This window comes from Equus caballus, chromosome 26 (genome assembly GCF_041296265.1).
Source record: "Equus caballus isolate H_3958 breed thoroughbred chromosome 26, TB-T2T, whole genome shotgun sequence".
NCBI lineage: Eukaryota > Metazoa > Chordata > Mammalia > Perissodactyla > Equidae > Equus > Equus caballus.
The window spans coordinates 47,251,643-47,279,053 of NC_091709.1; the positions used below are offsets into that span (position 1 = coordinate 47,251,643).

At 52.4% G+C, this 27,411-nt stretch overlaps 1 protein-coding gene across 7 annotated transcripts in view; it reads left to right on the forward strand.

The window, feature by feature from the left end:
• The window catches only part of ADARB1 (adenosine deaminase RNA specific B1), a 137,177-nt gene that overhangs the window by 41,708 nt on the left and 68,058 nt on the right, over window positions 1-27,411 (forward strand). For 6 of the 7 annotated variants that reach the window (XM_023630298.2, XM_070252464.1, XM_023630299.2 and 3 more), the window contains exon 2: window positions 11,984-12,126. The gene's annotated coding sequence lies outside the window, so the exon portion shown is untranslated. Of the gene's footprint in view, window positions 1-11,435; window positions 11,822-11,983; window positions 12,127-27,411 lie in introns of those variants that run through there. The other variant, XM_070252463.1, reaches the window with a different exon arrangement.

Genomic DNA, 27,411 nt, shown 5'->3' on the forward strand with positions numbered 1-27,411 from the left:
CTTTTTTGGCATATAAAAGTGTATGTGGGGGCCGGTCCAGTGGCCTAGTGGTGAAGTTCGCAGGCTCCGCTTTAGCAGCCCAGGGTTCGCAGGTTCCGATCCTGGACCCTGACCTATGCACCACTCATCAAGCCGTGCTGTGGCGGCATCCCACATACGAAATAGAGGAAGATTGGCACAGATGTTAGCTCAGGGCCAGTCTTCCTCACCAAAAAAAATGTGTAGTATACACAGGAAAAACATGGACAGGCGCATGTTAACACAGATTTCTGTGATGTATTTGGAATGTCTGTTATAGAAAGGGGTTTTCTGTGATATAGATGGGATTTCTGTGATGTATGTGGGATTTCTGTTTATATATGAGTTTCCTGTGATATATATGTATGGGGTTTCTGTTGTACATATGGGATTCCTCATATATGTATGGGATTTCCCTGCTATATTTGGGATTCCTCATATATGTATGGGATTTCTGTGATATATATGGGGTTTCTGTGATATAGATGGGATTTCTGTGATGTATGTGGGTTTTCCGTTTATATATGAGTTTCCTGTGATATATGTTAGGGATTTCTGTTATGCATGTGGGATTCCTCATATATGTATGGGATTTCTGTTGTGTATATGGGATTCCTGATATTTGTACGGGATTTCTCTGATATACATGGGGTTTCTGTGGTATTTATGGAGTTCCTGATACATATATGGGACTTCTGTTGTGTATATGGGATTCCTGATATTTGTATGGGATTTCTGTGATATACATGGGGTTTCTGTGATATTTATGGAGCTCCTGATGCATATACGGGACTTCTGTTGTGTATATGGGATTCCTGATATTTGTATGGGATTTCTGTGATGTACATGGGGTTTCTGTGATATTTATGGAGCTCCTGATGCATATATGGGACTTCTGTTGTATATATGGGTTTAGTCTTTGCATCATTCTGTGCTGCACCTTTGTCATTACCCCATGGACATGCTAGTACAGATGGTACCTCCCTCTCCATAGGCCTGATACGTTTAATCTTTTTTCTTTCACAGTAAAAAAAATAGTTTTTTTAAAAATTCTGATTTTATGTAACTAATATAATGCTCGTCACTACTTCACAAGAGCATATTCTTATGTCCCATAGATACACTGCAATTACTTAAGAAATCCCTGATTGATGAGGGTGCCCTTTTAATTTAAATATTAAAAAAGAACCTTGATGTGATCCCAGCACATGGTATAAAAACATCTTCCGGCCTATCACTGGATATAAATTCAGTTAAAGATCCCCTCCTTCTCTCGCCTCTCCCCGGAGGTAAACCCTTCCTGGTTGGTGTCTCCCCTCTGGTTCTGCGTCCTTCTGAGGTCACCGTCGTGGCTCTAGGTCGTGCTTCTGTCTGTGGGCTCATGTGGGAGTCAACAGACGGTGCCTCTGCTCTCTAGGTGTTGATCGTTGTATTTTTAGGTGAACGTTGACAAGGCTGAAACGTCGGTAGTCTGTTTCTCCTCTGTCATTAGGCTCCACTGCCTTTTCTACAGGTTTAGTCTAAAAATGTTAACATAAGGAAAGCAACCCTTACAGTGTTATGATAATGTAAATATATTTCACTGCAGAATCAAGCAGTTTGAGTGGAGAAGGCAGAAAATGTAATTCTGCATCAGAAAACTCTTGCCGGGGAGAAGAGTGCTGAACGGGAGCCTCTTGGTTCCTTTCCAGGTTTCTGTGCTTCTGGCTGCTTCAGGGGCTGTGCTTTCTCGTATCCACGGTGTTTGTTTCTTGGACTCTGTTTTTGTTTTGCTGGAGCGCATCCTTAATCCACTCCTTGTGGAACGTGTGGCTGAGAGACTTCTTGGCTTCTTGCATGCAGTGTTCAAACACGCGGTTATTTTGTTCCCATGATGGCTGGGTCCAGAATTCCAGGTTCATCTCATCTTCCCTTCGAACTCAGAAAGTCTTCTCTGTGATTTTCCAGAGTCTAGTGTTGCTGGTGAGAAGCCGCCTGACAGCTTGATCCTTGCTCTTTCACGGGTGACTCTCTTTCCCTTTCTCCTCTCCCCTCCCCAGGGCATCCTGCCATGATTGCTTCTCCTCCAGGGCCAAGTGCCCATACATGGGTCCTCCCTGGGAAACCTCAGCTTGTCTTTGGAGAGTCATCCTCAGGTTTCAGCCTCAGGGCAGAGGGACTGCCCCAGGCTCCCTATTCTTGGGAAGAGTGTCATAGTTAACACCCCCCTAAGTAATTGCATGCATGACTTCATCTTTGTGCTTCAATGACTTACTGGAGGAGGGGTTGTCTGTTGCTGAGCCCCCCCTTGCAATTTTTCAGCACTCTGGTTCATTCATTGCCAGAAAGTACCTCTTCTGACATTTCGATGGGGTCTTGGGAAGAAAGGAAAGGAGATATTACTTTATCACCATTTTCAATTAAAAACTTTTTAGCTCACACTTGGTGGCAAGATTCCATAACTAGAACAGAATAGGGGTTCTTTCTTCCCACTGGAGAAATAGCTTAACATTATCAGAGAATTGGGAAGGAATTAAATAAGCCAGTTGCAGTAAATTTGTCAGCAGCATATAAGAATCCTTTATGAGACATGTTGTACTTTTGCGTGTCATTTTATATTATGTAAGAGCACTTCATAAACTTAAAAATAGCCAGGTAATTTTGTCATACTTACGTTGATAGTGTATTGCAAGATAGTTAAATTTCACATACTCTGAGTCAGCACATTGCCAGTAAATAATGTCATTACCTCATTGACACTTGGGGGAGGGGTTCTATACATCTGTTTTGTAAAAAATTGGAGATGATTTATGATACCGGTAAGTTTAGTTATTGAAAAATTATGGTTCAAAAAAAAACTGATGAAGTTTTCATCACCATACACACGAGCAACCCCTATAAAACAAAAGCTTCGTTATAATTATACGAACAGGAATGGTGGTGATTGAGATCCACGATGAATCAAAGCTGTCGGTGATAACGGGCTGCCCTCCGTGCAGCTGCAGGCGCCGGGCCCTCTGCGTGCGGACGTGCTGTGCAGCTCTGCGGCTGTGCAGCTCTGCGGCAGTGCAGGGGACCACGCTTCTGGAACCGAATTGCACCTCTCTAAACTCTAGCGACACCCCAAGTTTAGCTTGTGAATTCCAAATTTTAGCGCCCCTCAATAACTCACTTCATAGGTCGCCACGGACGAGCCGTAGTTGTATTGGAAAAAGAAAGGCTATGAAACGTTGCTGCGTGAGTGCCGAAGAGAGGAATGGGTTTTGGGTCAGTTCACAGCCCAGGAGAGGGCTGGCTTTGGGCTCCTCTGCTCAAACCAGGATGCAGGCCGGACGCTCTGTTGAGCATCTGATGAAAGCTGTGTGCATTTCCCTGGAAGGCCGCGCCTGGGCCTGTAAACACACTGTTTTGTGTATAAGCTGACCGTTCTCCTGGGCCTCACTGCATCCCTGCTCTGCATACAAGTTCCTCTCCTCACGACACTCACCCAGGGGGGCTTCCCAGATGTGGAAAACTAACTGGCAGAGGCCGTAGAGGCTGCGTGCCCCGGTCTCGTCCTGGTCTTTGGCTCGCCTCATGATGGACATACTAGCGTCTTCGAGGACACAGCCCGCCAGCCCCGTTGCTCTGCCTGCCTCTTCTCAGCTCTGCTGCCCGTCCTCCCCCCATGGGAAGGAATGTGTAGGGACTTCTATGTGCTTGGTCTTTATTTTCATGATTGCCGGAAACATGTGTTTTCATTTTATCACTCTGTTTTTAGTTATTTTCCACAGGTAGAGCATATTTTTTGAGAAAAGCGTCAGGTTCGTTGTACTAATGGAAATCTGGGAAGATGCCAGTTTGAATTATTGAGGCGTCTAAGTTACAGCAGTCCTGGGGAGAAATGTCCCTCTGGGCCTGGCACGTCGATTACTTCCAGTCCTCAGCCAGCTGTGCGTTCTTGGTCTGTACATAGTCCACTTGGTCCCAATGTGCTGTCTTTTGCAGTCGGTGGATTTCAATGTGCTAATATTTTGGTTATAATTTTTATGTCTGTTTGTAAGAGAAGTTGGCCGCTTGTCTTTAATTCCTGTGACAGCCGTGACAGGTTCACTGCCCGGGCTGTACCCGTCTTGTAAGGAGAGTTGGGAGATGTTCCCTCTTTTCCCTCCTCTGAACGGTGGGCGGTCCTCGGGGTCTCTGCTCTCACTCACTCTGCCCGCATTTGGGTCCTGACGCGCTTTTCTGTTGGCCTTGTTTGTTTGTTAGCTATGACTGTGTGAAACTAGCCTTCACTTTTAGAAAAATTGCTCCCTAGAAGCAAGGGGAGGAAAGTCATATAAAGTAAGGTGGCCCATCATGTCTTTTAGGGTGGAGGCGCTCGACACGATAACTTCGTTAAGTTTGGGAGACAAGAGCCCAGTAAGATGTGCTGACCTCTGTTAGTGCAGACCGCCACCACCACAGCCCGGAGAAGTGAAGCCGGCCTGCAAGGATGTGCCCCAGGACAAGGACAGAAAGCCCCCGTGGGGCCGGGCCTCCACACCTCCTGCTCCCTGTAATGAAGGCACCTCTTCTGCTCACCTGTTGGCCTTTCTAGTTGGTTCGGTCGTGTGTGGCCAAACGGTGGGCAGGTGGCCTGAAGGGAACACGAGCTGAGGCTGGGGAGGGCTCGGAGCACGTCTTATCTGTCTCCCGTCTTCCCTGCCAGCACTTCAGGCAGTGTCCCTGAGCCCTGAGCAGAGATGGTGCTCCTCCGGGGGGGGGTGATGCGGGCGTTGCATTCAGGGTCCCATGCCCCTCCCCACCGGAAAGAAGGACAGGCAGAGCTGGCTCCTCAGCACTGGCTCCAGCACACTGGAGTACTCCCTCCTGTCTCCCCTCTCTTCCTATCCCTCCATCCCTCTCTCTCCCATCTCTTCCTCTCTTCTCCCTCTGTCTTCCCCCCTCACCCCCAACCCTCATCACATTTCTTTCTGTGCCTATGCAGAGCTCATTCCTAGTCTTGGGAGCCTTGGTTCCCCCTGGAAATGATCACAAAACAATAAAATGTAGCAGGATAGGGAAAAATCCCCACCTATTTAATGACTTGTTTTACTGTTTGCAACAGGCGTTTAATTTCCCATGAAGCATTTGATTGTTGAAAGTTTAAAAAAATAACGTTTCTCCCTCAGGTCATAGAAATATTTCCAATAATGTTCACTCATTCTCTTCAAAAAATAAGATGAGGTGTTTTAAAACATAAAACAAAGCAGTCTTTTTTAAAACCAGCTTTATTGAAGTATAATTGATACGAAAACCTGCAGGTATTTAAAGTGTACTTGCTGAGGTTTGAGACACCTGTGAGCCCACAATGTGTGGACACTCCTGTCACCTGCAGAAGCCGCCCGAGCCCCTGGGGGGTCTCTCCCACCCTACCCCCGGCCCCCGACAGCCGCTTGTCTGCCTCCTGTCACAGGAGATCCCTTTGCATTTCTAGAGTCTTATATACACGGTATCAGACAGGTGCACTCTTTTTTGTCTGGCTTGTTTCGCTCAGCATAATTGCTTGAAGATTCACTCAGGTTGTGCCTATCCATAGTTCGTTCTAAAGTAATCTTTCTCATGAGGGAAAACATATTACCCTTATTTACTAAGGACGTGGAACATATTCAATCCAGTAAGTAGAATGAATGACAAAGTGTGTTTCGGTTGGTCTGTTCAGACCAAAATGTAGGGAGATAAAAGATAGGTAAACCGAGGCCTAGGCAGTGTCAGTGGGGGTCCCAGGCTCACAGGAGGACACTGTGGATGGAGTGGAGTCTTCAAGATGGAGGTGACTCAGTGTTCTCGACCTGGTGCAGTCCGCTTGCTCCAACTGAGGTTCACCCTGCTCGGGGGCAGCGAGGGGGCCCTGGGTCTCCGACCCCACAGGACAAAAGGTGCTCGGCAAACCGTTTCCCAAGTTGAATTCAAATAATACCGAAAATGTTCAGATTAAATCAAGACCTCTGCACTGGAGAGTTGTTTCTTCCTGCGTCTCTTTGTAGAAACAGCAGATGAAAGAAGGCTGCAGCCCCCCTCCCCGCCATGCATTCGGCCCTGAGTACGTGACCGCACGCCCAGCGGCCGGCTCGCCTCCTCTCGGCATTTGTCGTCTCGTATTCGAATGTTCTTGTGTCTAAGTGTTCAGTATGATTTTGTCATGTGCAGATTTTACTTCTCTGCATAGCAGCTCATAAACTGGAACTGACTCTGTCCCTGCGCAGCCTCAGTGTGCCAGGGAGGGTCCTGTCGGGGGTGAAGTTGAAATGTCAGCGACCATAGTTAACTATACGCTGGAGGTTTTCACAGTTCAGAACAATTGAAAAACACCCGTCTTCCAGAATTCCCTCTTTCCTTTTGGTTTTCTTGTGTTGGTTATTGGAAATTCCATCCACCCTTTGGTGGAGCCAGGATCCTCAGAGTCTCGGCTTTGGTGTTTCACTCCTCCCTGTGTGCTGCTCATCACTAAGTCCTGCCCATCCCTCCTCTGAGATGGTGCTGACGTTCTCCATCTCTGTCATGCCTCTGTCCCCTATCTGTCCTCCAGCCTCCGGTCTCAACCCCCCAGCGCTCGCCCACAGTGCTGTCAGAATGATCTTTAAAACAAGCTGGGTTGCTCTTTCTTACATAAAGTTTGTCCTTGGTGCCTTCTGCCCAGAGGCCTTCCACCTCCTCTCACCAAAAGCATCCTGACAGGCCCTCTTACGTGTCCGTCCCAGCTCAGGGGTGTCTCTGCCCTTCCTGTGCCCCGGGCTCTGTGACTCAGCCCCCACATGCATCCTTGCCCCTCAGTGTCACCCGCTTTCAGTCCTTCTCTGTTGGGTACCAAATCTTAGGACTAATTAAACACTTAAAATAGAAGCCATTATCAAAAATTGGGAAGAATGTCTCCTGGCCTTAGCATCCTGCAGTTGATTCATTATTTACCTGTTGTTCACTTGCCTTCTGCGTATCAAACCTTTGTCCCTTGAAATAGTTGGTTTTGCTAAACCTCGGGGAATCTGCTCAGTGGAGCATCTTTGTTTAACTGTGCCCTCACATCATGGTTTTATGCATCGACAAGGTAGAAAATGAGAGTACTTATTTTTTGGCAGAGCAAAGCCCTAATTTCACAGTCTAATTAAATTATAATGATAAATATCACTTTAAAAGGAAACACATTTGCTTCGTTTAATCAATATGATTATTACTGGCACAGCAAATCCGTCAAGTGCCAAGTGATACATTTATGTTCCTACAGCTCGTTCCGTGCTTGCTGTTGGTCCGAGGCCTGTTAAAGCCTCCGCGGTCCCTGTTTTGTCAGCACTGACGTGGCATTTTGAGTTTTCTTTTGTTAGCACATAGTCAGCTATGAACCTGTGGTGGAAACCCATCCAGGTTGACTAATGTGGGGTCACTCTATTTTCAGAAGAGGACGCCCTGAGCCCAGGAGCAGTCACCAGGAGAAGGTTCTGGAAAGGCGGTGGTGCCGGGGCTGCAGCGGGTCTGCCTGCCCTGAGCGTGTCAGGAGCTGGAAGCCACAGAACTGCTGTAGCTGTTGGGGCTGTGTGCCCGCAGGACTTCCAGCGCCCCGTTTGGAGTTGAGGTTGCCTCGTTGCCTGCCCATTCCATGTGGTGGATCCAGGCACACTGAGAAGCAGCCGGATTGTAACAGCCCCGCCTTGCTAACCTGCTTTCTCGCCCCCAGACAACATCTCCCTGTGCTCCTTTCTCCTGTTCCTCTCTTCTTCTCTTTTGCAGGAAACCTAAGACCTCTAGCTGCCCTTCCTGCCTTTCTCATAGCTTGAGACCATTTGCCTCTGTGGTTCATCAGCTCATCTTTTCTGTTGCACGTAGTTGGGAGTTTCGCGTGGTTCATCGTGTGGCCCCTACTCGGTTCCATCGTTATTGATAATACTCTGTGAAACCAGCGGTCCCGCTGCCCGCTGTTTTCTCATGCATTTTCGTTGTGAGCTGTATTGTTCCTACAGAAGAGTGCATATGTGAAAGAATGATTTTAATTACACATCCGTGTAACCATCACCCAGGTTTAAAAAAGCAGCCATGTGTGTCAGAGTCCACCTCACGCTCCCCCTGATGACAGCCGCCCCTCACTGTGGATGTGTCCGTCCTGTGTTCCCATGTCAGACTGTCCTCACAGTATCGCTTCGTTTTGCCTGTGGTTGGACTTCATGGCGTCGCGGGTGTGTTCTCTCATGTCCCTGTGGGTTTATTAACGTGGTGGGTTAACACACTAAATCATCGTTTTCCCAGCACAAATACAGCTTGATCCTGCTGTGCTAAAAGTATCGTTGGACCGACTGTGCTGACATTTGTTTGGGGTTTGACATCTGTACTCGTGAGTTTGGCTGACACGTTTCCCTCCTCCTCTCCGTGACAGGAGCGTCCTTGTTGAACGTCAGGCGGGGCTTTCTGGAGAAGCCCTCTAGGCATGGAATGCTCTTTGTACAATGATTTTTGTTTCCTGATTCTAGTTCTTTAATGTTTGTACTTTAGTCAGATTTTCTGTTACTTCCTGAGTCAGTTTTGACAAGTTGTATTTTTCTTGGAATTGACTCATTTTGCCTAAGTTTACAAAATTTTTGGAATAAAGTTCCTAATACCCTGTTATTGTATTTCTGGTGTTGTCAGAGTTTGAAGCAATGATTCTGTTTTGGTTATGTCTTGCTGCCTAATGTACCCACCCCAGAACTCTGTGGCCTGAACACCCACCATTCTCTTGTGCTCATGGCCTCGAGGGTCAGGGCACAGAGGGGACGGTGTGTCTGTGCCGCACGGTGACTGGGACCTCAGCAGGGTCGTTTGAGTGGCTGGAGGGGGCGGTGTGTCTGCAGCATCCATTCTGGTTGTTGGCCGGATTCCTTAGTTCTCGTCAACGTCCTGTCCAAGGAGGCTTCTGGAGTGACACAGCCGGCACCTGTCTGGGGCCAGCCTTGCTCTTTCTCTCTATGTGGCCTCTTGGACCTCCTCCTGGCAGGGTGGTCTTGGGGCCTTCAATGGCTGAGCGAACTGGCTCCCCCAGAGACAGCCTCCCTCGGAGGCACGGCCCAGCACCACACTGCTGCTTCAGCTTCCCTTTCCCGTCCCTGTGGTCCCTTCACCGATGGCAGGAGTGTCCCATGATGGCGGCCCCCTGGTCCTCACTGTCCTTTCTCCAGTTCTCAGCTGGCTGATGTGGGCCTTTCTCTTTTGTTCTCTGTGTGTTTGGTTAGCCTGGCCGGAGCCGGGTCCACGGTGCTGTCTGCTCAGAGAGCCGGCGTGCATCTTTGTGGACCTGCTGTGACGCACGGTTAATGCAGGTCGATTTCTCATTATTTTCTCCCCCCCGCCCCCCGCCCTGTTTTCTTTGGGCTTCTTTCGTTCCTCTTTGCCCGCCTTCCTCAGGTGGGCTCCTTGAGGTTTCCACCCCTTTTCCAGCGTGAGCACCAAGGCTAGGCGTTCCCCGAGGTCCTGCTTTATCTGTGCCGCACCTTCCCATGTGTCATCTTTTCTGTTTTTAAGTCCTAAGCACTTTCTGTTTTCTACTGTGGTTGTTTCCTTTAGTCTGTGGATTGTTCGGAGGAATTCTGCTGAGCTTCCAGATGTCAGGGCATTTTCCTGGCTTTCCTCCGGTTCTGAGTTCCTGGGTTCCTGCGTCACAGTTGTGCTGAGACCTGCCTGAGGGCTCGGGGCCGGTGTGTCTGTCTGTCTGTCTGTCTGTCTGTCGGTCGGTGTTTCCTGAGCTCCGAGGGCCCGTGTGCGGTGCCCTGGGGAGGCAGGGCGTCTCAGGTGTCCCTGCGGTGCGCCTGGCTCGCTGTGTTGCTCGCTTGCTTTGTCACTTGCTCTCTGCCAGCCGCTCCTCTCCCGCCTCCTGGACAGACGCCCCCTCCGCCGGGCCCACCTTCTCTCGCGCTGTCTGTGGTTGTCGTCAGTGACCAAGCGCTCTGCGTCTGTTGCTCCCTTTTATCCGTGCCGCGCTGTTTGTGGTGCTTACTCTCTGCTTCCTCGGACCAGGGGCCTGGAGGGGCTGCCTCCCTCCTGCAAGCACTCGGCTGCGAAGCTGCAGATCCAGGGGGCAGCCGGGGCCTCTTTCTTAAGGTCTGCACGTGCTGCCGCTCCCAGTTCCCCAGGGAATATGGCAGCTTTGACCACCCTGTCCAGGATTTTTTTTTTGAGGAAGGTTAGCCCTCAGCTAACAGCTGCTGCCAATCCTCCTCTTTTTGCTGAGGAAGACTGGCCCTGAGCTAACATCCGTGTCCATCTTCCTCTACTTTATATGTGGGACGCCTACTACAGCATGGCTTGCCAGCGGTGCCATGTCCGCACCCGGGATCCGAACTGGCAAACCGCGGGCTGCCGAAGCAGAATGTGCGCACTTAACCGCTGTGCCACCAGGCTGGCCCCCTGCCCAGGATTTTATGTTCAAACTTTGCAGTTTTCAAAAGCCATCCGCGTGAGTCCGGTTCCCCCATGGCAGCTGCTGGGTTGTCCTGGGCACACTCCCTCTAGCAGACGCCCGGGAGCTCAGCCTTCCGCCCCGCTCCAGAGTCGGGGGTTGCAGTGTGGGCCCTGGAACCCAGTTCTGAGAGCCGTGGCCGCATTCTTCCTGCTGGGTTTCCCTTTGTCTGCGGAGTCCGTGGCCTCTGGGTTTGTGCAGCTTGCAGACTGGCGTTTCACCTCTTCCTGGTTCACACGTGGTCCTTCCTCTTCTCCTCGGGTTGCAGCAGGGTCCGCGTCCTGTTCTTGCTTAGAGGGGCTTGCTGTGACACACTCACACTGCTGCCTATACTGGGTTATTGATTAGGTGCAGGTCCGCTGAGGAATGGGGGCCACATGGCGCCACTTCCTGTACCCTCTTCACCTGGGGGTGGAGGGAGATGGGACCCATGGCGTGATGGGGGGGGGCAGTGATGTGTGCATGGTTCTGGGTACTTGGTCCAGAATCCTCTGTGCTGGACAGGACAGCTGTGTGACCTGTAATCCCAGGCTAATAGGTGTTGCAGTAATTGCCGAATAGACCTGGTGACAGTGGCACAGGACACGGGAGCTGTGTCTCAGACCTGTCTGAGCAGATCTGCCAACACGTGCTACAGATGAATCTAAGCAGGTCACAGCAGAGAGATGTGGAAGGGGCTCAGAAACCAGTCGGTTCTCACCCCTGGGGCATTGCAGCTGTGCCTGGTGGCCCCGGGTGACCCCAGGGAAAGTCCCTGGTGACTGGATTGAGTCTGCAGAGTTAGGGGCTGCTGCACCCTCAGACGCACCTTGTCTGCACTCCCGCCTCAGTCTGCCGGGTGCCAGCTCAGGGCCCTGCTGAATCCTTCCCATAGGCGTTAGCTGGGAGCTCTGCCCTGGAGAAGCCCCACTGCGGACTTTCCCTTCAGTTGGACATCGGTTTGTTTTTCAGAAAGAAAATATTAACACTACATATTTAGCTTTTGTAAGTCTATTAGCATGTTGAAATACTCTCTTTAATGACTTGCTAGTTGAAAACATTTTCGGGCAGAGAGCAAGCAATAAGGAGATGTTGTTCCACAGTCTTCTGCCTCCAGGCATGTGGACGGCCTGTAGCTTCTAAGCCTGGGCGGAAAGGGGCAGTGAGATGCCTGTCTGTGCCTTCTTCTGTCTGTTGTACTCACGCCTATGCTTGGGTACACGGTGCACGCGGCGTTTTACTTTACAGAAGGGAAGTGCACGCAGGGCTGTGCCCAAGGCCTCGTCCCTTAGCGCGTGGGCTGGTGCTTGTCCGTGCTGGTGTGTCAGCGGGTGGAGAGCCACTGTGGACGGTCTGTGTGCGTCTGCCTGGCGTGGCCGGTGCGGTGAAGGTGTGGTCGATGATCAGGTATCCACTTTAAAAAATCATAAGAATGTGTTAAAAATTTAAACTCGTATTTAGGAAGAGAATTTTTAGTTGAGTATTTATTAGAGTTCACATCTGAGTTGGTGAAAGAGCATCTAATGCTGAGTCAAATTAATGTAAAGTAATTGAATCTTTTTATTACAGAGTGAAGCCTTTCGAGCTGGGCAGGGAGAGCTTGCGACGCGACTGAAGAGGACGCACAGAGGGAGCGCCCGTGCTATGGTCGCCCCGCTTCTCCTCGCCCTGACCGAGGCCTCGCCCTGACGTCAGAGCAAGCAGATTTCAGGGTAAGAGGAAAAACCTGGGGAAACCTGCCGACGTTTGACTGATGAAAGATGACTTTTGCATGATGTAAACTAATTGATTAAGCCTTTTAAAACGTGCTGTGTTGAGTGACTTTCAGCACAGTCTGTGTTCCTCTGGATTCCTTTCTGTTCCGCCAGCCTCAGCTCGCCTCTGTCCCCGCAGCCCCTCGCGGTCGGCGCTCTGCTGCCCCCCAGCGGCTCGAGTGCGGAGCGCGGCCTCTGGCCTTGGTCGCTGTGGAGCGTCAGTGCGTGGGCCAGGCGGCTTGGCTGGACTTGCTGTGAAGCCTCTTAGCCTAGATTATCTTCTTTGAGCTGATTAAAAGAAATTTCTTTAGTCCTCATTTTTGGTGACCGTTACATGGTTCAGCATCTGCTTTTGAGAGAAGTCGAGACAGATATTAGAATCTCGGTAAAGTTAATGTGCCGTGAGGTTAACTTATGGCCTGCGGAGGGACTAGCTCAAGGAGGCCGAATTTTAAACCTTCGGGGAAGTTTTTTTCCTGGGGAAGCAGTCTAAGGAGGTGACCGTCAGAGGCTGCTGGGCGCCAAGAGGGCGCTGGCGTGTCCCCTGTTCGTTCGTTCATTCATTCAGTGGATGCTGGTGAGCAGGCAGTCATCATGGCTGGGCACCCCTGGCCTGGGCAGAGACGGAGGAGGGGTCTGGGGGCGGGGGATCACTGTCTGGGCAGTAGAGACGCGCCCACGTTGACCACCGGGTTTTGAGTTGGTGTCTGGTGAGGCCCCGCTCGTTGTTGCTGTGTCTGTAAATGTCGGGGACAAAAGGTCACTGGTTCCCAGGGAGACTTGTAAAGGGGTGCCGCTTGTCCTTTCACTGATGGGTGTTTTTTCTCTTTTGGCACCGGGAGTGACGATGTGGGAAGGGCTCCATCAGGTGACACTTGCGTGGCTGTGCCAGTGGGGTAGAGCTGTGTTTTAGCCACAGCTCTTCGTTCAGCTCGATTAGTGCTAGGAAATCAGTGTTCCTGTCACCAGACCTCACTGAGAGAGAGTGAGAGCCCCAGAGCCCGGGCGAGTGCAAAGGAGACCTCGTGCCTCGGTGCTGCCAGCTGAAGCGCAGCCCGCCACCACCTGCGTGCACAGGCCCCGGAAGGACACTCGTCATGAAGCGCGCTGTTTGTGTGAAGCAGCAAGTATTTTTATACGATGTATGCATGCCCTGGAGAAATGAGTTATTTATAATCTTTTGCACAAATAAATGGTCCTTAAAGAAACAGAAAAAATGGTCAGGCCGAAGGACATCTCTAAAGCATGTGCTGAGAAAGCGGAGCAAAGGGCTGGGCGCGGGATCTCACAGCGGCGTGATCATCCCCCGGGATCCCGGGCTGATGTAGCTGCATTGTAGACAATTTGTATCTCTTTCCTTTCATAAAAGAGCTAATTTTGGCAACAAATAGTCCGATGTATTATTCTTTTCCTTTTTCAGGGTGGTTTGAAGAAGAAAAATAAATAAAGCTGAGAGTTCTTGGCTGAGCAGCGTCTTTCTTGGTTGCAGCGCGCCTTGTCGTCAGGGCGGCCGCGCTCTGCTCTCCCTCTGGGAGCCCGCGGCCCCGGCCGGGCGCCTTAGGTGGGGACTTTATATTTAGTGGCAGGCACAGCAGCTGCCTTTGCCTGGATTGTTCCTTAAAAAGACTGGAGTTGTTTCTTCAGTCTGAACACACGAGAAGGTCTCCTGGGAGCAGGCACCTCGGGGGGCAGGCCGTGGAGCTCCGCTGTGGTCCCCACGTGCTCAGCCACTGAGAGGGGCCCCGAGGAAGCCTTGACTCTTGTTTGAACGTCACGGCTCTTCTCCGTGTTTCTCACTGCCACCACACCCCAAACATCCTCTTACAACAAATATTTATTCACTCCTCCTTTTTATTCTGAAATGAAATTCATAGAAGATACTACTTTATGTAATTATAACCGTATAATTTTAAAAGGAGATGTAATGCCCAATGTAATAAAAGAGAGATTAAGAACGTGTAATAAAATAATTTTATCTCAATATGTAAATTCTCGGGCGCCACCGCCTGCAGAAAAGCCGCTGTGATGTCACCTGTGATCGCGGGCAGACGCGGGTGCTGACTTGGTACCCCCAAACCACATCTGCGGGGCTGGGCGGCCTCATTCCCTGAGACGGTGGCGGCTCCTGCATGGGCTCTGGAGGACACGGTCCCGACTGTCCTGTCTTCGCCTGTGGCTACGGTTCAGGCAGTGGCGTGCGTGTTAAGACACCTCGTCCTTGTGCAGAAACAGAGTCAGGAGGGGAAGCCGCTGGTTGCCTTCAGTACAGGATGGTTCTTTGTTCCTGGGACGATCCTGCCTGTCCCATGCTGTGCCCTCTGCCCACAGAGTGCCGGGAGCACCCCGGTACTGCAGTGAGAGACCGCTTCCACACGTGGCCAATACTGGTACCACTGCCAGCCCGTGTGGCCACCTGCTGGGCGGGTCGGGGGTTGGGTTCTCTAGAAGCCTCGGCCGGCCGAGAGGGGACAGTGGCAGCGGGCGGAGCTGGGAGTAGGGTGGGAGGGGAGGGGGCGTGATTGAGGTTCACACAGGCACCCTACCCGGGCATCCTGGGCTGTCGCTGCAGCTCAAGGCTGAGACAGCGGGAGGCCCTGGAGAGTGAGCCACGCAGCCTCTTGCAGGGCCCGCTCGCTGAGCGACAGTGACCCAGGCTACTGTAATATGGACAAAGGCCTTCGGAGTGAAGTGCACTGCTGCAATGACGCTGAGTTCTGAAGACTTATATGTTGTGGCAAAAACTGGGAAGTTCCTCTGAAGTGGTTTATTGGCCAAAATAACCAGTTGAGCACAGGTGATGCTTCAGCGTGTAAGTGTTCCCGAAGGTCGCTGAAACATGGTGACATCTGACTGAGGCGGGAAAGTGACTCTCGGTGTGTTCCGGCATTAGTCACTGTCTCCAGGAAGGCATCCTGCGTCCTCTGGCCCGACTCGTCAGCATTGGTTCCACAAGAGGCGTTGACGTGTCAGTGTCTGTTTACTGAGGTCACAGCTCTCCAGCAGCCGCCGAGGTCGAGAACGTGTGTCTGTCTGAAGCTGTATGGGAACCGGGGGCTCTCCCAGCAGACTCTGCTGTTCCAGAGCGTAAACTGCCCTCGTTTGCTCCTGTTTTCTGGAGCTAGGAAGCAAACAGAAGGAGGCTCCCACAGGGACGAAGTTCTCTGTCTCTGGGTTTGCTCACCTCGATGGCCCCTCGGGAAGGGCGTGTCCTGCCCTGTGAGGCGCAGGACTGGGGCACCTGGCGGTCCCACAGACGGAGCCCGCCTTCCGACTCCTGGGAGGCCCACAGGGAGCGAGGGACGTTGTCAAAGTAGGTGCTCCAGAGGAGGGCTGTTGGCACGGCCATTTGTCCAGTGCGTCCAGGAGGCACGCAGGCCGGTTCTCTCCATCGGCTGCAGTGAGGGCTGGAGGTGGGTAAGGAGGGGATGGGCGTCCCGTGCCCACGGGGAAATAAGGCATTAGAAGAATGCCAGCAGCGCTCCACACAGCCGTGCTGCGTGGTGCTCCAGTCGCCTCCCCACCCAGCCCACTCCTGCCTGCTGGGTGTGGATGCCCCTGATGCGCACAGGCACAGCCTATGGGCACCCGGCTGGCGACCCTGACTGCCTCCCCTGGTGCCTTTGGACAGCTGTCCGGGCTGTCAGCTTGTGCTCAGAGGCGCGAGCCCCTGATTCTGTCCCTTGACGTGTCAGTAGTTAATGTGCCCATGGATTCATTTTCTGTCGCTCTGTAACAGTCGCCACACACTTAGGCTCTCACGTGTCCAGGAGTCAGGAATCAGGGCACAGGCCTCACCTGGCCGCAGTGTCCTCTGAGGTACGGGGCCCCCTCCCAGCTCACTACTGTTGGCAGAATTCAGTTCCTTGTGATTGTGGGGCTGAGGCCCTGAACCCCAGGAACCGCTCAATGTTCCCTGCCACGTGGCCCTCCCCACAGCATTGCAACTTGCTTCTTCAGAGCCCACAGGAGAATGTCTCTCCTGCTCCTTCTTGCTCTGATTTCTCCCGTCCTTTAAGGGCCAACCTGATTAGGGCAGGCCCACCCAGAATAATCTCCCTTTTGATTAACTCAAAGTCAACTGATGAGGGACCTTAATTTCAACTGGAAAAATCCTTTCATGGGGCTGGCCCGGTGGGGTAATGGTTAAGTTTGGCACACTCTCCCTTGGTGGCCTGGGTTTGCAGGTTTAGATCTTGGGTGCAGACCTACACCACTCATCAAGCCGTGCTGTTTAGGCATCCCACATACAAAACAGAGGAAGACTGGAACAGATGTCAGCTCAGGGCCGATCTTCCTCACAAAAAAAAAAAATCCTTTCACCTTTGCCTTATACGGCAGTGTATCCATTATATTCACAGTTCCACCCACCATCAAGGAGAGGAAGTTATACAAGGCAGGGACACTAGAGTGTGGTGTGCCAACACCACACAGACTGCAAAAAGAATTTGCTACACCTGTGCCTGGCAGAGGTGTGTACCGACAGAGGTGCCCACTGGGCAGAGGTATGGACCTGACAGACAGAGGCCTGGCTTGGTTTCCAGAATCTGTAATATGTGAAGATTCCTACAAATCAATAAGGACAAGACAGTGTGCTGGAATTAGGGGCTAAAGCCTTGCACATGTTTTTCACAAAATATGGAATGTAAGTGGCCCCTGAACATGTCAGCGGTGCTCATTCATTCAGCAAATCTGAGAACCTGCTGGAGCCGGACCCCATGCGCCCGGCCTGGAGACGCAAAGATGAATAAGTCAGCCTCCTTGCCCTCAAGGCCGCCTACACCAAGGCACTGTGCCAAGGAGCTGAGTCCCAGACCCTGAGGTGGCAGCTGTGCACCCAGAAACCTGGGGCAGAGACCTCCCCAGCACGTGCCGGGTGGAGCCTAAGCCAGGGGTCTGGAGCTAAGGATGGCTTTGCATTTTTAGGAAGGTGTAAAACAGAGACTCGAATCCCCATGTTCCTGCCCTTCCCAGAAGTGTGTGCCGACCTCCCCAAGGGCGCGCCTGCTGCACGGGGCCGTCTGGCTGCCGTTCCACCGCCCTGGGAGGCCTCAGGAGCACCATGCAGGGGACAGAACTGCAGGCCCTGAGTGCCTCGGCCACGCTGCGTGTGGGCCCAGAGGTGGGGAGGCTTGTCCTCTGTGCTTTACTGGCACTTGGTACCTAGGCTCGGCTCAGTGGGAGCCCGGCAGTGTGGCTGCGTCCCGAGGGCACGACCACCGTGAATGGGCAAAGAAACGTCAGGGATCTCGAGAGCTCAGTGACTGAGGGGAAGAGGCCCAACTGAAGAACCCGGAGAATGTGGCTCCTGGTGAGGCAAGGAGGCTGGGAGACAGGCGCTAGCTCAGACCCAGAGCACAGAGATGTCTCAAGATGTCGGCCGAGACCGCAGAGACCTTCTGGCACTGCCGAGCCTGCTCCCACACTTCCGTTTATTAGGCAGATCAGAAGAAAGAAGAGCAGGCTGAGCAGGACGTGAGTCTGCTGGGAGCTCAGGTGAAGGCCCGGGAGACAGAGCGAGGATGTGAGCTGAGGGCCTCGGGCACATCCCCACCCCCGGGAGGGTGCTGCGGGTGGGACCGGATGCAGACTCTGCCACCCTCGTGCTGCGGCGGGGTCCATGGTGACATCGGGGTTGGGCTGAGCCGAGCGCCCTCCTGAGAGCCTGACCGTGCACAGCTGCTCCCCGAGGCCCCCTCACTCTAGAGCCAGCAGCACAGCGCAGCTGGGCGGGAGTGGAGTCGGGACTGGGCGTCTGCAGGCCGTGACAGGTCACCAGCACAGCCTCCGGCCACTGTTCCTCCTGTAGCTGCCCCGGGTCCAGGCTGGAGCCCTGAGTGGGGGGCGCGTAAAACCAGCCCACCCCCGGGTGGAAGGAGTGAAGGACAGGAGGGGAAGGGAGGACGGAGGAGGACGCGCTCCTCGGGGGAGACGGGCACCAGTGTCCCCACAGTCCTGGCTCTGGCCTCCTTCTGTCGGCCTGGGTGGGTGACGGTTAAGGACCGTGGAGCAGTTTCACATAAATGGGGTACCTCTCTTTCGGAGGTGCGGGTCCCTAACGCTTTCCCTCAGCTCGGGGGCCTCAGCCAGGCTGAGCCGCAGGGACCCCCAGTTGAAGCTGCAGATGCCAGATTTAGGGGTGGCAATGTGGAGTCTCGCATGCACAGTGGGCTCCAGGGCGTCGCGGTCTGTCACGCTGGGGACCACAGTTCATGGAACCCACAGTGGCGTTCAAGAAAGGTCTGTACTCCCCTGGGACCTGCACTTTGTCTATCCAGCAGCAGCTGAGTGCCCTGGGCCGGCCCTGACCGAGGCCCCCGGACCTGTGCTGTGGGGCTGGCAGCTGGTGGAGCAGAGAGCAGTGTCGGAGGAGGGGACCGAGGCGGGTGGGGGGGCCTCCCCAGGGGGTGGTGTTTGAGCGGACGCCAGGAGGGGTTCCCACGGCGCCAGGATGCCCTGCCTCGTCTGCCTCCTCATTTCCAGACCCCCTGGGGGCCCTGTCGCCGGGCAGTGGCAGGCCTGAGGGCACCGGGAGACGCAGCCGCCTGCTGGCGGCCACGGGGGCCCGGGACACTGGTGGACGTGGGACAACAGAGAGTTAGCGGTTTTGGATTGTTTTCCATTCAGAAAATTGAAAAATGATCTGAGTAACTCGATTTAAAGAGCCTTAGGTTTGAAAAATTTCTGAAAAGTGGTTGGATTCCCAGTTCTAAAGTGTCGTGGCTTTAAGTTCCCAGAGAGAAAGACGTGCACAGTTCACACTGAAGCGTGACTTGAGTGAGTAAAACCCCAGAGCCTCGCGGGGCTGGGTGGGGACTGTGGGCCCCTCCTCTTCTGAGGTTGGCTGGTGACCGTCTTCCAGCTGTTTCGTGCTCTGTTCGAGATGAAATATAGAATAATGGCCCAATGCCTGAGCCCCTGTGCAAGAGCCGGTCAGAGGGGCCACGGGCGGAGGCGGGAGAGCAGGTGCCCCCCGTATTCCTTCTTTCAAGTCTCCCCCTGACCCCCAAGGCTCTATGGAAGGGACTCTAGAAGCACAGACTGCCCTCCCGTGGATGCATCATTGTCTGGGTTCCCCTCCCTAAGACGCTGCCTCCCTAGTTCACCTGCCTCCTGAGCCCCCAGCACAGACCCCGGCCCCTGATGTGGGGACAGAGGATCTGGAAGACGGTGACTCCCGACCGCCTCGTTGGCCCGTTGCTGTGCCCAGGCAGCTGTGCACTGTTGCTGGCCGCTGGTGTGCCTCCTGGTTGTGTGACCCACGGCCTTCTGGACATGGGCTGGAGCGTTCCACGTGGTCTTCCCGTCACGCCCTTGCGTTCATGCTTTAGTGGCCGCAGCGGGGAGAGGTCCCTGGGCCCCATTGCCCTAGGGGAGGGATGGGACCTCTTCCTTCACCGTGGAATGGGGCCTCTGTGCCACTTCCCCAGGGGCACTGGGGATAGGATGCAGCCTTGATGTGTGGACGGTCCCGTGGGCTCAGGTCGTGGTGTAAGCAGGGGACAGCCATGGCGTCTGCTGGTGCTGTGACAGAGTGGGGGCGGAGGGAGGCGGCCTGTCCTGCAGGAGGGTGGTGAGCTTCCCGGGGGAGGGTGGGGTGGAACCGAGTCTCGGCAGGTGAGCGGGTTTTCCAGCTGGGCTGGGGAGGGGGGCTCGGGCGGGGGCTGTGGAGCAGGGGTGGGAAGCGACTCCGGCAGCCTCGTGGGCCCAGAAGGGCTACGCCTGTTGGGGCGGCGAGGCAGGGCCTTGGTGGGTGTGCGTGGGGCGGGGGGAGAGGAGACCAGACCTCTGTTCATTTCGTTTTCTATCAAAGTGGTGCCTTCAAAGTCAGAGCGGGTAATTTAGGGGCTTCTGATGAGAAGCAGTCGGCCACAGCCCTCGCCCTCCTCAGAGGCAGCAGGCACGCTTTTGAAGGGTTGCAGACATCTGTGCTTCTGGATTGGACAGTGTTAGGATGGCTACAGGTGACACAGACGCAGCGTAAGGGACCTTGCCCGGGGAGGGGCTGCCCCCCCACAGCAGCGTCTGCACATTGGACAGGCTGCATGGCCCCAGACCCTTTCTGTGCTGGTGTTCGGTCTGCTGTGCTCCCGTGAACTCACCCACAGCGGGGTGTGTGCTGGAGAAAGGGTGACAAGGGCGCGTGCATGCTGTCTCCTGAGAAGGTCCCCAGAGCTGCCACGTGACACTTTCACCCCAGTGGACATAACTGTAGTCACGTGACCACGACCCGTTGCAAGGGGGCTGGGAAAGTTGTTCTCCGTGGCTGGCCGTGTGGGTGCGCTGCCTCACCGGGGAAGCGGGAGTGGCTGCTGGGCACAGATGGCAGTCCCTGCTGTGCTTCCTGTTTCTACAGAATACACTGTCCGGTTTTTAATTTATAAATTTTAGATGTGTATGTTATCTGTTGACTTTCCATTCAGATAGAGGATTCAGCTCACTTACGCTTCTCTTGCTGTGTCAGTTAGGAGTGCTTTTAGCTGAAAGTAACAGAAAACACAATCTCTGATGTCTTAAACAACTAGGTATTTATTTGTTTACTTATTTCATAATAAGTAATGCAGAGGTAGGCTTTTGCTAGAGTTGGTTAAGACCACAACCACGACAGAAGTCTGGTTCAGTGTCTCTGCAGATGTGGTTGTCTGTGGCTGCCGCAGCTCCGGCCTTCACATCTACGATCAAGGCAGGAACAACTGGAAAGGGGAAAGCAGTGCACCCATTTCCGTCCTTTTCATCAGGGGGATTCCAGAATCCTCCAGCCTACTTTCACTTATATTTCATTGGCCAGAACTGTGTTCTGTGGCCAGCTGAGAAAACGAGTGTTTAAGTCTTGCATCGTCCCTGTCACGGGGGCAGGGCAAGGGGCTTGGGGAGGGGGTGCTGGGTCAGCAGCCGGGTTGGCAGCCATGCCCCTCCACTGGTTATCTTAGCAGCTGTGGGTGCCTGTCTGCTCCTTGTTCCTTGCTCCCTGGACCGTGTCCTAGCTCCCACCGTGTCGGGTGTGGATGGGGACTTACCCTGCCCCTCTCCTCCTCCCCCGCCTGGTGTCCTCCTCTAGAGCGGGGCTGATGGCTAATGGTGACATAGTCCGTGTCAGTGGATCCGGCAGGTCAGCGTCCTTCACTTTCTGGTGGAGAGAGGAACCACGGGCTTGCTTCATCTCCAGTCTCCTCCAGCTTGTTCGTCCTGTTTTGTGGAATCCATTCATTCATTCTTCTTGAAATCCACGTATTTTCTACTTTGTTTCAAGTTAAGACTATGACTTTCTTGTACAATTTCCTTTTTTTCCGTGGTCTTTGTTAAGTTGGATTCATCGAGATATAATTTACATACCGTAAAAATCACCCGTTTTGAGTGTGTTAGTTTGATGGGTTCTGACAAATGTGCGCACAAGCACACAGCCACCCAGTCAGGACAAGACGTGTCCTCACCGCCGAGCTCCCCTCCTGCCCTCTCAGGTGTCCCGCTCATCCTGGCCCCAGAGAGGGCTTGTCGGATGTTGATGTGCTTGACGTCGTTTGTGGCCCACAGGACCCCCAGACCAAGCGACGAGGGGCAGGCCTGGCTGGGAACGGCCATGGGTTCCCCGCGTGGACAACTTCAGCCGGTGGGTGGCGCTGGAGGAACGCTCCAAGACGAGGAGCAGGCGGCTGCTGAGAAAAAGCTCGTCTTCTCGTCCTTGTTACAGTTCTCGGTGTCTTCCCGCCTGAGCCCAGATACCTCTCTCCTTCAGAAGAGTTTCTGTCCGCTGGCTTTGTGTTAACTCTGAGAGGACCCAGGGGCAGACGTGTGGAACACTTACGGCTGGTTTGGTTCAGTGAGTGACCTGATTTGTAAGTTAATTTTATCAAATAATTTATATATTTAACTGTACTAAATTGAGTTCGAAGAGGGGGCTTCCTGTGTTAACAGAATTCAAAGTACAGTTTCCAAGGTACATCTGCTCCAGTCTTTAAAAAATGATTACTTTGCTTGTATAGTTCACGTGTAACATGATTTTACTTTACTTTGCTATTTCAAATAGGTAGTAATTAAGATAAAATGAAAACCAGAAAAAAACCCAGAGCAACAGCCAGGCTGTACTGTCAAGTTCTAAATGTGTGGTGACAGAGTGCCAATTTCAATAAGACTGAATTACCCGGGATTTGTGTGTGTGTGTGTGATCTTTAGAGAAAAGTTGCCGTGTACAGTGAAGACGTGACACAGTGTTTCAGCTCTCCGCTTTCTCTTCTCTTGCGCTTGCTTCTCCTTTTCTGGCCACGTTGCCTCGTTCGTCCCCTGTGTTTGCACTCTTCTCAGCCTCCGTGTTGGGGGGACAGGGTTCACGGGGGTCGGGTCTGGCCAGGCAGCTGCCCAGATCAATGCTGTGGTCCAGGGGCTCACGTTCCGCCGCCGGGCCCAGGATGCCAGAATTTTAGGGTGGAGGGAGACTCCAGCCAGTAGAGGTGTCTCTGGCCGGAGCGAATGAGGGACCTCCCTCTCAGTGTTGGCCCAGGATGGCACCCAGCTCTCCTGGGAGCCTCGGGTGATCGTACCCTCCTGCCCCCCACAGACCTGCCGGCAGTTTGTGGGGGTACAGGTCTGGGGGTGGGGTGGATCCTCAGGTGCCTGTGCACTCGGTCTCTAGAGATGCTGCCCCACACCAGGACTCAGGATTTCGAGGACCCCCCCCCACCTTTGTGGTTGAGCGACAGCTTGGCGGGAGCCCGGGTTGGGAGTCACACTTTCCTCTCTGGACTCGGTAGTAACCTGCCTCGCCGTCCCCCAGCCTGGCTCTGTCTCAGTGATTAGACTGCTTTGGTCTAGACTCCCTGAGAATTCTTTATTCACGATTTGCAGTAATACTGCTGAGAAACATCTGGGCGTTCATTGCTTTTCATCACCTTTTCTGTGCACACGAGTGTCTGTTTGGTGGCAGATTCCGATCTTTGTTTCTGGGACGTTTTCTTCATCATAACCTTGAGTGTATTCCTGTTGGCGTGTTCTGGTCTTTAGACCACGGACTGTGTGCTCTCGACTTTCCACCCTGTGGGTCCAGCCTGTCACACCTCTAATCTCTTTAGCTTTTTTGTTTTCTATTTTGCCTCCTTTGAGTTTTTAGTCAGATCTGATCATTTTTGTCCTTTCTGTACATTCCTTGCACATATGTATGTTTACGTCATTTCTTTCATCTACAAATATGCAATTTAAAAAACCCCTGAAATCATTTACTAATAGATTAACTTGGCTGGAGGTTTTCTATGCTGGATGAGCAAAGTCACTTCGTTTTCTTTGAAGAATCAACCAGTTTTGCTTTATATTTCAAAAGGTTGGTGTTCTATTTTGTTTTTAATAATCAGTAATAGAAAGCATTGTTTTTAAAAGATGCTTCCAAAACTAATCTTTAAAGAAATACCTGTTTGAAGTGTGGCTGTCAATTGTATACCCAGTTGGGTTTCAAATTTGTGTGAGATAACAGTGTTTCTTTCAAACTTTCTCTCAATCTGTAATAGGAATCAGAGCTTTCTAACTAGGAGTCAGGCCCACGTAGCTTGAGTCCTTGCAGATTTGAGATGTTCCCCTATGGCCATCATTCACCCATGCGCCACCTTAGCCAACCTGGGCCACCTTCATCATCTGTGGGCCACCTTAGCCAACCTGGGCCACCTTCATCATCTGTGGGCCACCTTAGCCAACCTGTGCCACCTTAGTCATCCATGGGCCACCTCAGCCATCCGTGGGCCACCTCAGCCGTCCGTGGGCCACCTCAGTTATCCATGGGCCACCTTTGCCATCCGTGGACCACCTTAGCCATGCATAGGCCACCTTAGTCATCCATGGGCCACCTGATCCCTCTGCCTGTCGCCTGAGCCATCTATGGGCCCCCTTTGCTGTCTACATGCCACTATCTCTGGCTGCTTCCTGGCTTTAGGTCACTTTAACCTGTTGGAGCTAATTATAGAGGCTTCCACTCAGTGCTTTATTTCCCCCTTTTTTGGTTTCAAATCCAATGGCTGCTATACCTATTTGAGAAATGTAGATTTTAGTGTTAATCCAAAATTCTTTGGTAAGGTCACCTTAAAAGAAAACGAAAAAAATCTAATTGAATTCATGATCTTAATTGAGTGGAGGAATGTTGCAAGTAGACTGACTGAAAACTACGTATCCTAATCTATTTGAAACCATTTTAATAAAGAAAATAGAAATGTGTCCATTTAAAGAAACACGTGCATTCATGCGTTGCTTAATGACAGCGTTGGAACATTCAGAGCAATGGCCATCAGGCATTTGGTCGTTGTGTGAGCATCGCAGAGTGTACTTATGCAAACCTAGACAGTACAGCCCACTGCACTCCTAGGCTGTATGGGACTAATCTCATGGCACCACTGTCGTATACGCGGTCTTTGTTGACCGAACGTCGTTGCGTGGCGCGTGACTGTATGTGTTATTTTGACTTAATATTGTAAGGAATTTTAGCATATTTAAAAAAAGACTTGAGTAGTCGTGTTCCTGCTTTGATTGGGCAACGTCGTAGAGGAGGGAAGAGCTTGGCTCCTGGATTCTGAACAGTGTTCTGCCGCCTACCCTGTGTGTGAGCTTGAACAAGCCGCTCAGCCTCTCCACCTGCCAGGCTCCTCTTTATAAAGTGGTGGCACTGATGAGGCAACAGCAGCTAAAGCTGAGGTGGGCACCACATCCTGCCCTGCCCTCGTTTGGTCCTCCCAGTGAGCCTAGGGTGTGTGCCGTCACTGTCATCCGTGTTGTACAGATGAGGAATTCGAGGAACCAACAGGGTGAGATCTTGCCCAAGGCCCCCTGGCTAGTAGATGGTAGAGCGCATCTTCAACCAGGGGGACCACTGTGCTGTCATCATGGCCACACTGTACAGCCGTGCAGGTTGTACACTGCACAGTTCCACCCACAAAGACTTGAAGGGCATCCCAGATGGTTGTAAAAGAAACGTTGGCCTCGTCCAGGCTGCCCCTGCTGCGCTCGTTCAGAGTCTCCTTCACTGAGGTTTGGTGAAGCGGAAGTGAGCTAATACATATGTGGTGACTGGCAGGTGATGGTCCCTTGATAGACTCATCCTGCGCACTCTGCCTCAGTGGCTGCTCCCTGTCCGTCCTTCCCGTCTCGTAACCTCCCGCAGCAGTGCCCTTGCCAGCTCAGTCCTGGTCTCCCCGCTCTGTCTATGCTCCTTACTTGGGAATCTCATCCACTCCCGCCTCTGTGCATGTGAGTCCCACACCGGAGTCTCCAGCCCAGGCCTGCCCCCTGCTCTCCAGACTCACACCCGGGTCCACACACATCTTCTCCTGGGGCTCACCTCCTCTCCTCCTTCAGACGTCAGACGAACTCCCGACTCCTCAACCTGCTGCCGTCTTCCTGTCTCTCAGGCCAAAAGCCGGGGCCATCCTTGCTTTTCCACACCACATCCAAGCCGTTGGGAGAGCCTGTCCCCTGTGCGGTTAACATGCACCCAGAGCCTCGTTCTCATCACCTCGTCCACCGCTGTCACACGCTCCGAGCCAGCAGTCTGTCTGTTTGCGCTCGTCTCCCAGCCGGTCCCTGCATCAGCGCTCCCCGCGTGCCTTCTCCGCACGGCCGCAGGCCGGGACCAGGCAAACTCCTGGGCACAGTGACTGCAGCTCCACGCTCTGGCCCACGAGGCCCCACCAGCTGACCCTCCAGGACCTCGTGGCCGCCCCCTGTGCCGGTCCGGCCTCCTGGCTGTTCCTGGGCTGTGCCGGGCTCTGCCCATGGGTGTTTGTCCTTCTCTTTTCTGGTGACACTTCCCCAGGTGCTCAGTGGCTCCCTCACCACCCCAGTCCTTGCTCGGTGGCAGTCTCCTCAGAGCAGCCGGTGCACCCGCCGCAGCCCTCCCGCCCCAGTCGTCTGCCCAGAGCAGCACCCTGTCTTCCGACGTGCTGGGTCATTTAGTTGTTGACAGTCGTCTTGTCCTCCTCAGAACGTCGGCCCCACAGAGGCAGTTGTCACTGTCCTTTCATTCACAACGTGTCCCCAGCTCTTGGGGCAGTCCCAGCACATGGGAGCCGCTCACTATTTCTTGGGTCAATGAATGAATATTTGCTATTTTTCTTATTAACAGATATTTCTGAGATGCTTTAATATTGTTAGGTAATGTTATAATTTCCCATGTGTTGATTATACGTGAATAATTAATGAGTGACTCATGTAGGGAGTTTAAAATTTTAATGGAATCAACTCTTTTTTTTTTCCTTCTAAGAGTAGAAGTAGAGTTTTAACTAAATTAATATTCTAGGAACATTAAATTTTGGAGTTTTTACTCTAGGACACAGATAAAAATAAACTCAATTAGATACCAGGAGTGTCAGGTGCTAAATGGTGTATGGCTATTTATGACATTCTCCTAGAATTCAATGGTTATTAACTTGCAGAGATGTGGCAGCTGAAGTTAGGAATCGATGTACTTTTAAAGTGGAAAAAAAGAGCTTTGAAGTATTTTTTTACATTATAAACTGTCAATTTAATGGTTATAGAAACCGTATCTGATGCAGCAAATCGTTGCCATTCTGCTGTGAATTTCTTGACGCTCATGAATGCGGAATTCTATTTTTATGTTTCTCTTAAGTAATCCTAAAGGTGGAAGGGAGAAACAGGAAGAAAAAGGAGAAAACGGTAGATACAGAGTTAGGACATCACCTCGGCTCTGGTGACTTCGTGTGGAATGACTCTGAAGTGAATTAATAGGCAGTAAAAACGGCTGACGCGCCTCTCCAGTCCACGGCACCCAGATGCACCACAATTAGGGCGCCATTTGCCTTGTCATGCCCGTGGATTCCAAATCACTCTGACTTTCAAGAAAGCGAAAAATACGACATTTATGATGTTGGGAGGGGTCACTGTGCACTGGGTTGTGTCATTTGATGAGGAAAAAACCAAATTATCACTTTATGAAATGAAGGTAAAATGTATGGAACTGCCGTTTCTATCTAACTTTTTGCATGAATGTGGAGCAAGTGTCAAACAGGATTGTGTAAGGTGACAGTCAGGACGCCATCTCATCCTTGTGTTTGGAGACTGTGATTTGCCCTTTGTTAAAAGGAGCCTAAGTGGCTGTGGTGTTGTCAGACCAGGCAGGTCTCGGGAGCTCTCCTACTGCCTCCTTGGTGCCTGCGGGATGGCACGGAGAGGCCAGTGCCGTTGAAGAAGGCTTGATTACTTAGGTTTCCCTAGGGGAGAGACACGCCACACCATGCCATGCCACGCCACACCACTTGGGAG